Source organism: Falco naumanni, chromosome 15 (assembly GCF_017639655.2).
Source record: "Falco naumanni isolate bFalNau1 chromosome 15, bFalNau1.pat, whole genome shotgun sequence".
In the NCBI taxonomy this organism is placed as follows: domain Eukaryota; kingdom Metazoa; phylum Chordata; class Aves; order Falconiformes; family Falconidae; genus Falco; species Falco naumanni.
In genome coordinates, this window is record NC_054068.1 from 9,559,378 (window position 1) to 9,571,137 (window position 11,760).

Sequence of the window (11,760 nt, forward strand, 5' to 3'; positions counted from 1 at the left end):
GTTTACCTCAGGATTTTCCTCAGATAAAATTAAATCATTTCCAAAAACTAGGTATAAACTTTTTGAATGTCAATTTTCTCAAATAATTTATAGGTTGCATTTTTTACCTGTTGCTTCAATAAAAATTTTCTAGTAACAAACAAAAAATTATTTTAACTATATAAATGAAAATATACTTAAATGCGCACAAAGTACACATAAGATGCAGGCAGGTACATGATGTTATATGACTCTAAAAAGGTCTGAGAATCCTTGTCCAAGGGCTGGTATAGCTGCAGGTATTCTGCTCTGGGTAATGAAAATACTTTTAGTTTTGGTTCAAATTCCAGCCAGCTTTGCACAAACTCTGTTTCTTTTGTTTGCCTTATAATGTTCATGTGCAAAAAAATAATTTAAAAATTAGTTGATAAAAGATGAAAGGTGTAATGCAGTCATTCATTCAGCAGCCAAGATCTTTGAGATAATTACTTTAAATCAAGAAGGGACAGACCATTTAAATTTATGACTTAAAGCCGACACACGCATGTATTAATAAAACAGTTAGCATTAATGGAAATGGGGTTTAGTCTCCTGATTCAAATAGAGCTATCATTTCTAGTTTATACTGAACTAATGACTTATCCTTGGCAGAATGATATGTATGCATGTATTTAACTATTTAACTTAACCACTGAGACCAATTAATATGTTTCTGAAGTTTTATTTTATTTTAAAATATATATCAGCAGCCTCACTGGGATAAAAATTATGTTGAACCAGAGTTTCTATGGCACCAGTTTAACCTTAAACGTAGTACTTTCACATGGAATATCTGATGATCACACTGTATAAAATGAAGAGCATGAAATGCAGAAGAAACAACTCTTCAATGGGATCTACATCAAGTTAAGGACCTTTTCTCTGTTTTTGCTTACCAAGCCAGCATAGACTCTGTGTGATTAGGAGCTCATATAAAAAGAAACGGTGGCTGCAAGACAGTACACCATAAATTCAACCTCTACCCCACATGCTAGTGTGAGGATAGAAGCAAGGAACAAACCTGTGCACAGCCATCCAAGCCAGGCTGTTTCCAGACTATGGAGTAGTCCTGATACACACTGGTAGGGCAAGAAAACCTGCACAAGTTGCACCATACAAGGATAAGGGAGCTAAACGCATGGTGCTGTGAAGCTCACAAACATGGAAATTCTGTGAATTGTGTTTTAAAGGGTTATTGAATACAAGTCCTTCTGCTCATCGCCTGTGTGGGCCTGTGTCTCCACAGCATCATTGAGAGTTCATTGGAATAGTGTCAGACTGCACCAACACAATTAAATAAAAGCCTAAGTGTAATTACTGTCTAGGTAGGTACTCCTACAGCTTACATTCATGTATCAAAGTTCTGTTCAATTTTGTCTAGTCTATAATACTTCACGATCCACAATTGCATTTTACGTTAGTTCGCCTATAACATGGCTACAGTCTATTTGTTGATGAACTATTAAATCATCGTTATAATAACAAATTATATTTGGAAACCTATTGCTGCGTTCTTCAGCAATCACTCTGGAAAATCCTGGCTCCTCTTTTACATTCAGTTACTTGGTCCTTTTCTTTTAATCCATTTACATTGATTTCTACTACTCCAACTGCCTGCCATTGCATTACAATTAAGAATTCTGATGAACTCTGGCTGATTCAGAAGGGAGAGGGCTCTTACTCATTGCCAAACTTTGGAGGAAAAAAAAACAAACACAAAAAAACCCTTAGAATTTGCTTCAGCCAGCACTTTAAATTTGAAGAGCTAAATTATGGCTCATGGACCCAGCAGAGCTCAGTGGGACTGGGATGCCTGAAAGCCACCACACCACCCAAGCAGTTATGGAAGAAGGCCTTATGCCTTTGTCAGGCAAAATTAACCATAATGTCACCTTCCCCACAGGCACTGCTCAGCAGCAGGGCCGGCTGCTCCAGATATTTGTCTCTGAATTCCAGCTAGCCTGCAAGGCACTGCTAATGTCCCAGCCATGCATAATGTTCTCTGAAGGGCCTTGAACATGACTGGCAGCTCTAGCTTTTCCACCCACCCTGAGCACATCTAACAGCTTAAGGGACATTCCCTGTCTTGGAGGACAGAGGATGGGCAGTTAACCCTTTGCAAACTTCTCTTGGCAGCACAGTGCTCCTCAGCAAAGCGGCATTCATTTTCCAGTGTACTAGTTACTAACTCTTGCACCAAGAGTTGTTACTTTAAGGTACCTCTTAACTGATTCCCAAAGCAGGTGACTGACAGAAAACTCTACAGCTAGTATGGTATTATGGTGCCCATTTTTGGCATCAAAGTTGTAGACCGAAATTTCTATTAGACACATTAGCTTCTCTGGCTGCATATCTGCCCAAGTGGATATACTACATATTATAAAATTCTGCACTCTGGAAATTATGGTATGCTTCTTATACACAGAAATTTGGTTAGTCTATCAGTCAAATCAGAGATCAGTGCAGTCCAGCACTTGCCTTTAGCAATACCGCAAAGTGGATGTCTAGGGAAGACCATCAGAACAGGGGAGGTAGAAATGAGACTTTTTCCAATCCTGCAGCCGTTTCAAATCTATACCATCATGTATGTCCTTCTTGGTCAGCACTTGCAGCGATGGGCTACAAACATCCTTTATGTTCCAAGGTGCTATGGAATATACAGAAATTATTCAGACCAATCTACTTTTCTCTGTTCTTCAGTTGTAAGCTCCACTGACCTAGATGTGTACAGGTAAAATTAGACCAGTTTGGCCTAATATGTCTTTTTTCTACCAAGGACGTCTTAATAAGATCTTTCAAGCATGACAATATTTCTGAAAGAGATATTTTTTTGTTTCACCGTATCATTTTTTTCTGTCTTTAAACTCTTTTAGTGGGCATAGCAGGAACTGACACCGTCTTTGAAAAGGCAGAGATAGCAAACCCCTTAAAAGCCACAGCCACTGAGAGGGCTGGGCTGTTTGTTTTACACCTAGACTCCAGCTGTGGCACTCTTCAGACGAGCTGAAGTTACAGCATTCCAAAACTTCGTAGCGAGCGCCGAGGCGGTAACGCCACGCCGAAGGTAACGCGATCCACTGACTAGAAAGATGCTAATCCTGACAAACTGCCTGAGCATTAGCCCGAACCGCAGCGAGATTGAATCCCGCCTCCCCAGAGAGGGCCAGCAATGCCGGTGGTAACAAAACGGCTTTTCATAGCGCCCTGGCAGCGGGCGGCGGCGGGCGGCAGCGAAGAGCATCAGCGCCCTCTAGTGCCCGCCCCGCTGCCCGCCGCCGACCTGTTGAGCAAGGCGGAGCGGCAGCAAGCCTCAGCACCCGCCGAACGGCTTCCACAAATCCCGGCTCCTGGCGTCAAAATCTCTCCTCCGGGAGCATCCCGCGCAGATTTGCTACTCTTCGGTAATATTTAAATGACTTTAAAGTCCTTACTTACACAGGAGAAGGAAATGAATGGGTTTAATAATTCGGCATACGCGGGCTTGCACTTAAATGAATCGAGAATTTCACAGTCTAACAGCATCCTAGTCTTCAGTATCAAAAACTAAACACAGGACTACATTTTCTCCTAAAACACTGCAAAAGAGTTTTAGAAGTATATGACTACAATATTCCTTAACTGATAAGAGATGCAGTAAAAAATATACAGAGATATGGCATAAAATGGCAATACTCAAGTGTGAAGTAAGTCGTCTTGATTCCTAGGGACAAAGTGCCTGATCCAAACTACGTTTAAATCAACGGCCATCTTTCCATTTATTTCCCTAAGCTTTGGGTTGGCCCCAGCAAAGAGACAATGAAAACTGAAATGCCATTACACAAAAAGAAAAAAAAAAAAAAAAAAAAGGAAAAAAAAAAAAAGGGTGGGGGTGTGGGTTATAGCATAGAAAATTATACACAGATTTTTTAGCTTAAAAGGCTAGTAGAAAAACTCAGACAAAAAAAAAAAAAAAGTCTAGAAAGTATGTTGCTAAACTGTTTCAATTTAATTGATTCCAGATGAGACCTCTGTTTCTCACACACTGAAGACAGTTCGCTAAACATCCAGCTCACAAAATGGATTCACAATTGGTTCAGGGGGTTCACCAAAAAAAGGAAATGCTAGCTTTAAGTTTGAAATTACATTTTTATGATGTCTGAGCTAGAAATAACTTCTATTGTGGAAATCTCAGCAATAAAACATTTGTTTCTCAAGTTACACTTTGTTTTGTTACAGCATTTACAGAAAAAAAAATGTTAGTCTGCTGGAACTCTGAACTTCACGTATGTTTCTTACACTAAATTAAATCAAACATGTCGAAAGTTGTCAGAATAGCATGTTAATCGAAGCTGAAATTACATGATATATTTAAAAACATTTTATCAAACAAATCACAGAAATCATTCCAGTCTTTGTAGTTTGCCCATATTGTTATGCAAAAGAAAAATTAATTTAGCTGTCCTGTCTCTCAATCAACTAGTTCCATACATATTTCCTTCTGAAACTGCTGACAATAAATCGCAATGACTTATCTCATTTCTTGACATACCCTAGTGTAGCAGCATTTCTGGTAATGAAGTAATCTAGTTCTAGTGATTTTTTTGGACAGGCAACACTTAAAATTTTAGCAAAGTTAAAGCTGATGTGGAGAAGTCTATTAATAGCATTCTCTGTCCATGCTCATTCTCTGATGCTGAGGTGAGGAAAAAAAGATAAATATTCAGTTCCAGGGCCTAAGAACAAGAGCCTGCAGAAGAAAGATGTCTTTTAGGCAATTTCCTTAAAGAATTTCTGAATATTTTATGGAAGATCTTATTCTTAGTTCTGTAACTTTAGTTTCCTCTTTTCCTGCAAAAGGAAGGAGAACTGCTTTACAAGTACAGCCAGAACCTTCTGTTTTCTAGAGTGTAGTAGACTAAGAATACACTAGAAGAATGTTTTGTGCGTGAAGGTATGAAGCTCAAACCAGACCTTCTGCTCTCTAGTCTCCCTACTGTTCTTACTGCCCATCTCCCAGCAACATGAATTGAGCCGCTCTGCTATGAAAATGCTGTTCATAAGCAAACATCTGCAATTCCACTTCCATACTTCCATATATCTCTTCATATAAAAACATCCAAAGGATTGAGTACAACCATCGGTTTATGTTCCAAATCTCAGTGGACAGACCTGAGCCAGATGTCAGATTAATTGTTGCAGAACTTCTACACTGAAAGCAAATTTATTTATTGGTATGTGTTAGCCAGTGTAGAAAAGGAGAACAAAGTATTTAACTGAAGAATCACATAGGCTTTGGAAACATTGAAGCTAGCATAAGAGCCAGGGAGGGGAAAAAAGAGATGGGCATTCAGTAACGTCTGAGTCCATGCCTCCCTGCTTTTGAATCTGCAAGTGCTTTTCTCATTCAACAGTTTCATTATTAAATAATTAAAAATATTTAATTTCTTAATAGAGGGGTGCAGAGTCTGTGGCATTCTCATTGTATCACCATCAGAAATCAACAGGAAGAAAAGTCTTTCCCAGGGAGTTACCAGTCAATGGAACATGGAAAAGAAATGAGCATTCTCCTTATAGAGGGCTAATTTCTGAATTAGTGACCTCATTTGCTAAAGAGGTTACTTTGTCACAGATATCTTAGTAGGTAAATACTGTGTTACACAGCTACACTGTCCTTTGTAGCAATGGTACAAAGATCTCCTAGCATATACTGGTTCTCTCCCCACCAAATGAATATTTAAAAGAGTAGACAATAAAGGGGGACTTCTATAGAAGGTAAAGGCATTTGTATCATGATGTCAGACTGCTATATGTGCTCCCCAAGGACTGCACAGGAAGCACTTTTATTCTAAAAGTTAATGGTATTTATGGGGACCCGCAGCCTGATCTATTTTACCTTTCTTGGGAATGTGGTTATGCATGTATCACCCAGGAGTCTAATGCTTTTTGGACTAGCCCATATTAAAGACAGATACCATTTTGGTATCTTGTGAATAGTAATGCATTTGAAAACCAGCAAGCAAAATAAAATAAAAAAAAAAAAAAACAACCAAAAAAACAACAAACAAAAAAAAAAAAAAGAGAGAGAGTAGGAGGAGAGGAAGATATAAATCAAAGTCTTTCCCTTTTTTTATTCTGGATAGAGTATTCATCATTTCGTGCACTCAGAATTTCTGCATATCCATTTCATGCCTAGGAGCTATAGTACAAGTAAAAGATTTTCAGTTCGGGGCTTTCAATATGCGCTTATCCGGAGGAACATTTTAAAACGGACAAATGCTCGCTCTCCCCCAACCCTGCCGCCGCCCCCCCGAGCAAGAACTGAAGGAATTAAAAATAAATAAATAAATAAAATACCGCTTGCCACAGCGTTTCCTTTCTCCCTCCGGAGAGGCTATCTGGCCCCTGCGGGGAGCCGGCCGGCCGCCTCCGCGGAGCTGCCGCCGGGCGCCGCGCACCTCGCCCGGCGCTGCCCGGCCCCCCGCTCCCGCTCCCGGCGCCCGCACCTGCCTGGCCCCCGCACGCCGCAGCCCCAGCCCCGCTGCTGCTGTCAAGTTTCTGGTGCGCACGCAGGCATCCTGCCGCCCGGTCCTCCGGCTCGCAGCGACGGGAGGCGACCATTGCCCCAGCCGCCCCCGCTCCTTCCCCCTCGCCCGGCAGCCCCGCCGCCCCGCTCGCCCGCGGCAACTCCGGCGCCGGCGTGCCCCGCTGCCCCCCGCGGCTCCGGCCGCCGCTTACCTGCGGGTCCGGCGGGGCTGGCTCCTTCCCTCGGCCACCTCCGGAGGTGGGAGAGGAGGCAAGTCCCATTCACAACTAGACACCGAGCAGGCACGGCAGCATCTTCAGCCTATTACACTCCACCGGCAGCGGCTGCTGAATGAGGCTCCGAGCTAGCGGCAGGAATTAGAAAGAGGGAGGGAGGGGAAAGGGGAGAGGAAAGGGGAGAGGGAGGGAGAGGGAGCAAGGGGGAGTGAAGCAAGATTAGAGGAAGGGAAAAGCTGGAGGCTGTTGCTTCTCTGTTTTCTTCTCCCTTCCCCCCACCCCACGAGGAACGCAGACCCCCGAGCCTGCCCTCCTGCCGGCCCCGCGTCCTGGGTGCCCTCTGACGCCCGCAGGGGAGAAGTTGGGGCTGGAAGGGGAAAGGAGGGGGGTAAGGAGCCCCGGCACCCTCTCCCTCCGCCTAGGCGGCCCCGGGGGTGGGCAGGGTGCGCTCTCCCCGCGCCAGGGGTGGGTTCCGCACCCCCTCAGCCAGGCAGGCACCCGCAAGCACGTCTGCGAGGGGCACCGGGACACCCATCCTGCTGTGCTGGCAGGCTGCGGGGAGGGATGCCCTGTCCCTTCCCTGTCGCCACTCCTCTGCAGGCAGCCCAGGACCACCCCACGGCGGCAGGCGGCACCGCGGGTGGGCTGTAACCCACGCCAGAGCCCCGGGCACGGCCAGCTGCGGCCAGACTCCGGCTTGGGGGGCTGCCCCAACCTCGCAGCACGGATGGGGAAAGCGTCTGAGCTGGACACGCAGCAGGAGTATTTTATGCTGAACCCAGTCGTGTTTCCTGTCATGATCAGACATTTGCCCCAGGAAAAAAATAAATTATAAAGTTCCCCAAGCATTTCTGGATGTGGAAAACCCTGGTCGGTGGTAGCTGGCAGCCAGAGGCTGGGGCCAGGCCTCTGCCCAGGCAGGCTGCTCTCCCTTGGGGGGTGGAATGGGTGACCCTGCTCAAACACACCTGATCCAGGGGCTGCCGCTCACGCTCTCCGGTTTTGTTACCAAAAGTGAAAACCCCAGGTACGACTCCTGGGTGGGGCTGAGCTCTGTGAGCCCACCGAGAAGTGCCCTGAGTCAATGCAAACCCAGAGGCAGCATGCAGCCCCTTCTCCTGTCATGCCCACCCAGGCACACGTGAGCCTGCATGTCCCCTCTCACCCATCAGGGAGGCCAGGACCTGTGTGCTCTGAGGTGGCTGTCAGCACAGTCAGTGCCATCTGTGTAGCTGTGGAGCAGCACAGAGCAGAGCCAGGAAGGATGCAATGCGCAGCCCCTCAAGAATAAGGATTGCATTCGCTGCTGGAAATAACTAGGTACCTCTTTGTGAAGATAATCTGCCCATCCTCAGGCAACCCATCCAACCGTTCATCCCCCACGCCACAAGGCAGCACTCACGCTGCTCTGTGACCACCCCACTTGGCCCCAAAGAACAAGGCTTTTATATTCTGTGGTTAATTAGCTCTGCCAATAACTCCGGGCAAAGAGAAAAAAAAATTGGCACAAAAGCTGCCACTGTATAAACAAAGAATTTGGAAGGAGGAAAGCTGATAAACAATGCATCCTAAGGAGGCTGAGGGACAATAAACTTAGCACAGCAGAGAAGCAAGTCATACAATCATGGAATCGTTTAGGTTGGAAAAGACCTTTAAAGCAAGTCCAACTGTTAACCCAGGATTGCCAAGTCCATCACTAAACCACGTCCCTGAGCACCACATCTACACCTCTTTTAAACACCTGCAAGAATGGTGACTCAGCGCCTCCCTGGGCAGCCTGTTCCAATGCCTCACCACCCTTTCATGAAGAAATTTTTTCTAATATCCAGTCTAAACCTCCCTTGGCACAACTTGAGGCCATTTCCTCTTGTCCTATTACTTGTTATCAGGGAGAAGAGACCTACCCCCACCTGTCAGGTGGTTGTACAGAGCAACAAGGTCCCCCTGAGCCTCCTCCTCTCCAGGCCAAACACCGAGTCCTGCCTGATGTCAGCCCCAGGGGAAAAGCAGGAGCCGCCCGACTGCGGAGCTGGGGCCTTTGGAGAATTAAGGCTAAAAATGGCTTCAGAGAGCCGTTGAGAGTTCACGGTCCCACTCACAGGCACCCAGGAAAGGCCCGCAGCGGGTGGGAGCACGAGGCTGGAGGGCTCCGAGGCGGCCTGGGGCAGGGATGCAGCCCCGGCCTGGAGAGCCCAGAGGGCTTGGGACAGGCTGGGAAATGGGGAACAAACCCCGAAACACCCTGGGCTGGGCTGAAAGCATCAGGGAACAATACAGCTAATTAACTGGTACTGAAGTACTGAGGGCTTTACTTTGATAGGAATAGGGCGGTGGTGCTACGAAAACTAGTTTTAGGAGTGGGTTTTGGTAGAAAATTCAAGGAGTAATACATTTCTATCGAGAAATAAAAGATGTAAAAGATCACTCCAGAATTTTTTGGGGGAGACGTAGCTGAGAAAGGAGGCTCGTGCACATTAATTTGGAACAGTTTTGTCAAGAAATTGGTTTTGGACAGAAAATATGAGAGGAAGGGAAATATGTCTCAAAATAGTTCCATATAGTCCCAGTCCAAACCTATTGCCTTTAATGGATACCATCAATCTCCTGTGATGATAGTGTGAGAATTACCATTTGTTTTCTTTATGGATACCCTGTAGTGAGTACTACTCAGTGCAGCTCTGCCAAAATTGTCACTAAGCTGAAGCCCAGAGCTGGGCAGTTGGCTGAGGATTTTTTCCCTTTTTTCCCTTCTCTTGCTGGCTTTAGCAGCACAGCGGAGGGGATGACTTTTGTAATTCTCTTTTTTTGAATTGCTGAGATCAGATTTTTTGTAATATATAAAGGAAATGTGAATGCAATTTCAACCTAATTAAACATATATAATAGGTACCCATAATATTCTCTAGTCAAAGAGCATATTGATCTATAATGAAAGGTTTCATTAATTCCATTCAAGGAAGCACGTTAACAAACGAGCATAGTAACGTCTGATCTGGTGAGTGGCTTGTTTCCTCCCTTCCTTCTGCACTGAAATCTCGGTGTAAACTAATCAGATTCTGCTATTATTTTCTCCCATTTGTTCATCTTCCTATAGGATCTATAGATAGATCATCCTTATCTGCAAACAAAATTAAAGCAAAATTGCTGCTGAAATCTATGTGTTTGCACCTCTGGCTAAGTCCCAAGTCTGATTACAGTCATAACCACTGTGGAATTAATTTCACCTACTTAAGCCTTTTTAAAATTGAGTATCTAACATGCTATCTGTAGTAAATGTTCATTTAATGTCAACAAAAAAGAAGTCCCTCTCATCAGGACAGGCCACCAGCTGCAGATGCTTCTCTATATACCAAAGGGTTCTTAACAACTTGCTCAGACTACAAACCTACCTACAACCATCTAAAAGTCAGATGAGTCCTACTTTTTATGTTAGACACAGAGCATAAGAAGTAGTGAAACGAAAATCAGTATGTGATGATGGTAAATGAAGACATTTGGTATATTCCCTTTAGCCTTTACAGTTTACGTTCAGGCAGTTCCAAACTATGCTGCCATCATTTCAGGATAAGAAATGCAGGGAGGAAGGGTACCCTAGAACATCAGCAGAGCTGCTCCACTGGATGGCAACCAGTTCTTGTGTGCATTCACAGCACACTAGATGGGAGATTTTCACAGCTTGCTCAAGTCAGACCTTGCTATTCCTACCATACAAAGTCAAGGAAAAGAGGATATGCTACTGCAAATTTTGGCCTTTGCAGACTGTTTCTACTGGTTGGTGACTCTTCATCTGTGGAGCCTTTGGCTAGATGGTAATTTCATGAATAGCACGCAGAAGCCTATGTAAATTCAATGTGGACAGTATCAGATTAACTAGTGGGAAATCTTTCTAAATACAGTTGCCTCCTCTCTTCACAAAATCTTAGATGCAAACCAAAAAAGCAGGCTTTAACTATCCTGCTGCCTTGGAAGTCATGGCAGAGCAGCAGGGGAGTACAGTGAGGTCTGGAGTTAGCATTTACAGCTGCTTCAAACCTGGTGTCAGAATGAAATCAATGTCAGACATAAATAAAGGAAGTTTATACATATTTTAAACAGTATTTGTTTTTGCATATCCATATATTTAGGTTAAGAACATCTGTGATAACAAATCTGCAAAACCTAAAAAAAGATTTCTACTGTGGGCTTACAGAATCTAAAGTTTTTTAAAATTCTACTCATTGCTTGGTAAGTTAACCCATTTATCATTTGAAAATATGCTGGCTGATTTGTTTTCTAAGCATCTGAAGGGGTACATGCACTTCTGCTAACTGAACCATTGTTCTAGGAAACATTGCAGCTTAATGAAAAAAGCAGAAAATATAATACAGGTTTAAGCTGGACATTTGTATTAGGGTGCACGAAAAAGCCTGAACTGTGAACTTTGGAAACTGAATTCCTAAAAGCCTTTTGCAATTCAAAAGAATTTATGAATGTCCCATTTACTCAGTAGCTCAGGCAAATCTACGAAGCAAGTACAAAAGAAGAAACTTCTTTCCATCTTTTGACCCTGCTTTCTCCAGGCCCTACAGACTTCTCCCACTTGGCTTCCAACAGACTCTCTTCCTTCTCAGCTACCTTTAACAGACCTGCAATTTCCTTCACTTTTCTTCTCACCTGGAAAATACTAGGGATTTAAAAGACACGTGAACATCATATTGCTATCTGCAGGAGCTGGGAGTTTAGGAAGAAGCAGCAGAGACAGTGAAAGAGAAGAACAGTTTTATAATAACGTATCTTCCACATAGTCTGAACAAAGTTTTTTCCAAAATGTCCTTCAATGTCAGTGTCATTTTGCTACTAAAACAAAGCAAAATTTGACTCCTATGTGAAAATGTGAAAGGTGAGCAGGATTGAAGGAGAGAAAAATATTGTTCTTCATGATTCAAAAAAATTGGAAGACTAATTAAACCCACAGTACCAGCACAGTAAGAAGTGTGTAAGAAGAGTATAGCTTAACAAACATGT

General features: G+C 43.9%; 1 protein-coding gene across 2 annotated transcripts in view; it reads right to left on the reverse strand.

Moving 5' to 3' along the window:
- Positions 1 to 7,381, reverse strand: part of CDH11 (cadherin 11) — an 81,966-nt gene extending 74,585 nt beyond the window's left edge. The window contains exons 1-2 of one of the 2 annotated variants that reach the window (XM_040615470.1): positions 7,235 to 7,381; positions 6,733 to 6,884 (exon numbers count right to left, since the gene is read on the reverse strand). The gene's annotated coding sequence lies outside the window, so the exon portion shown is untranslated. Of the gene's footprint in view, positions 1 to 6,732 lie in introns of both variants that reach the window. The other variant, XM_040615471.1, reaches the window with a different exon arrangement.
- Positions 7,382 to 11,760: the final 4,379 nt, after the last annotated feature.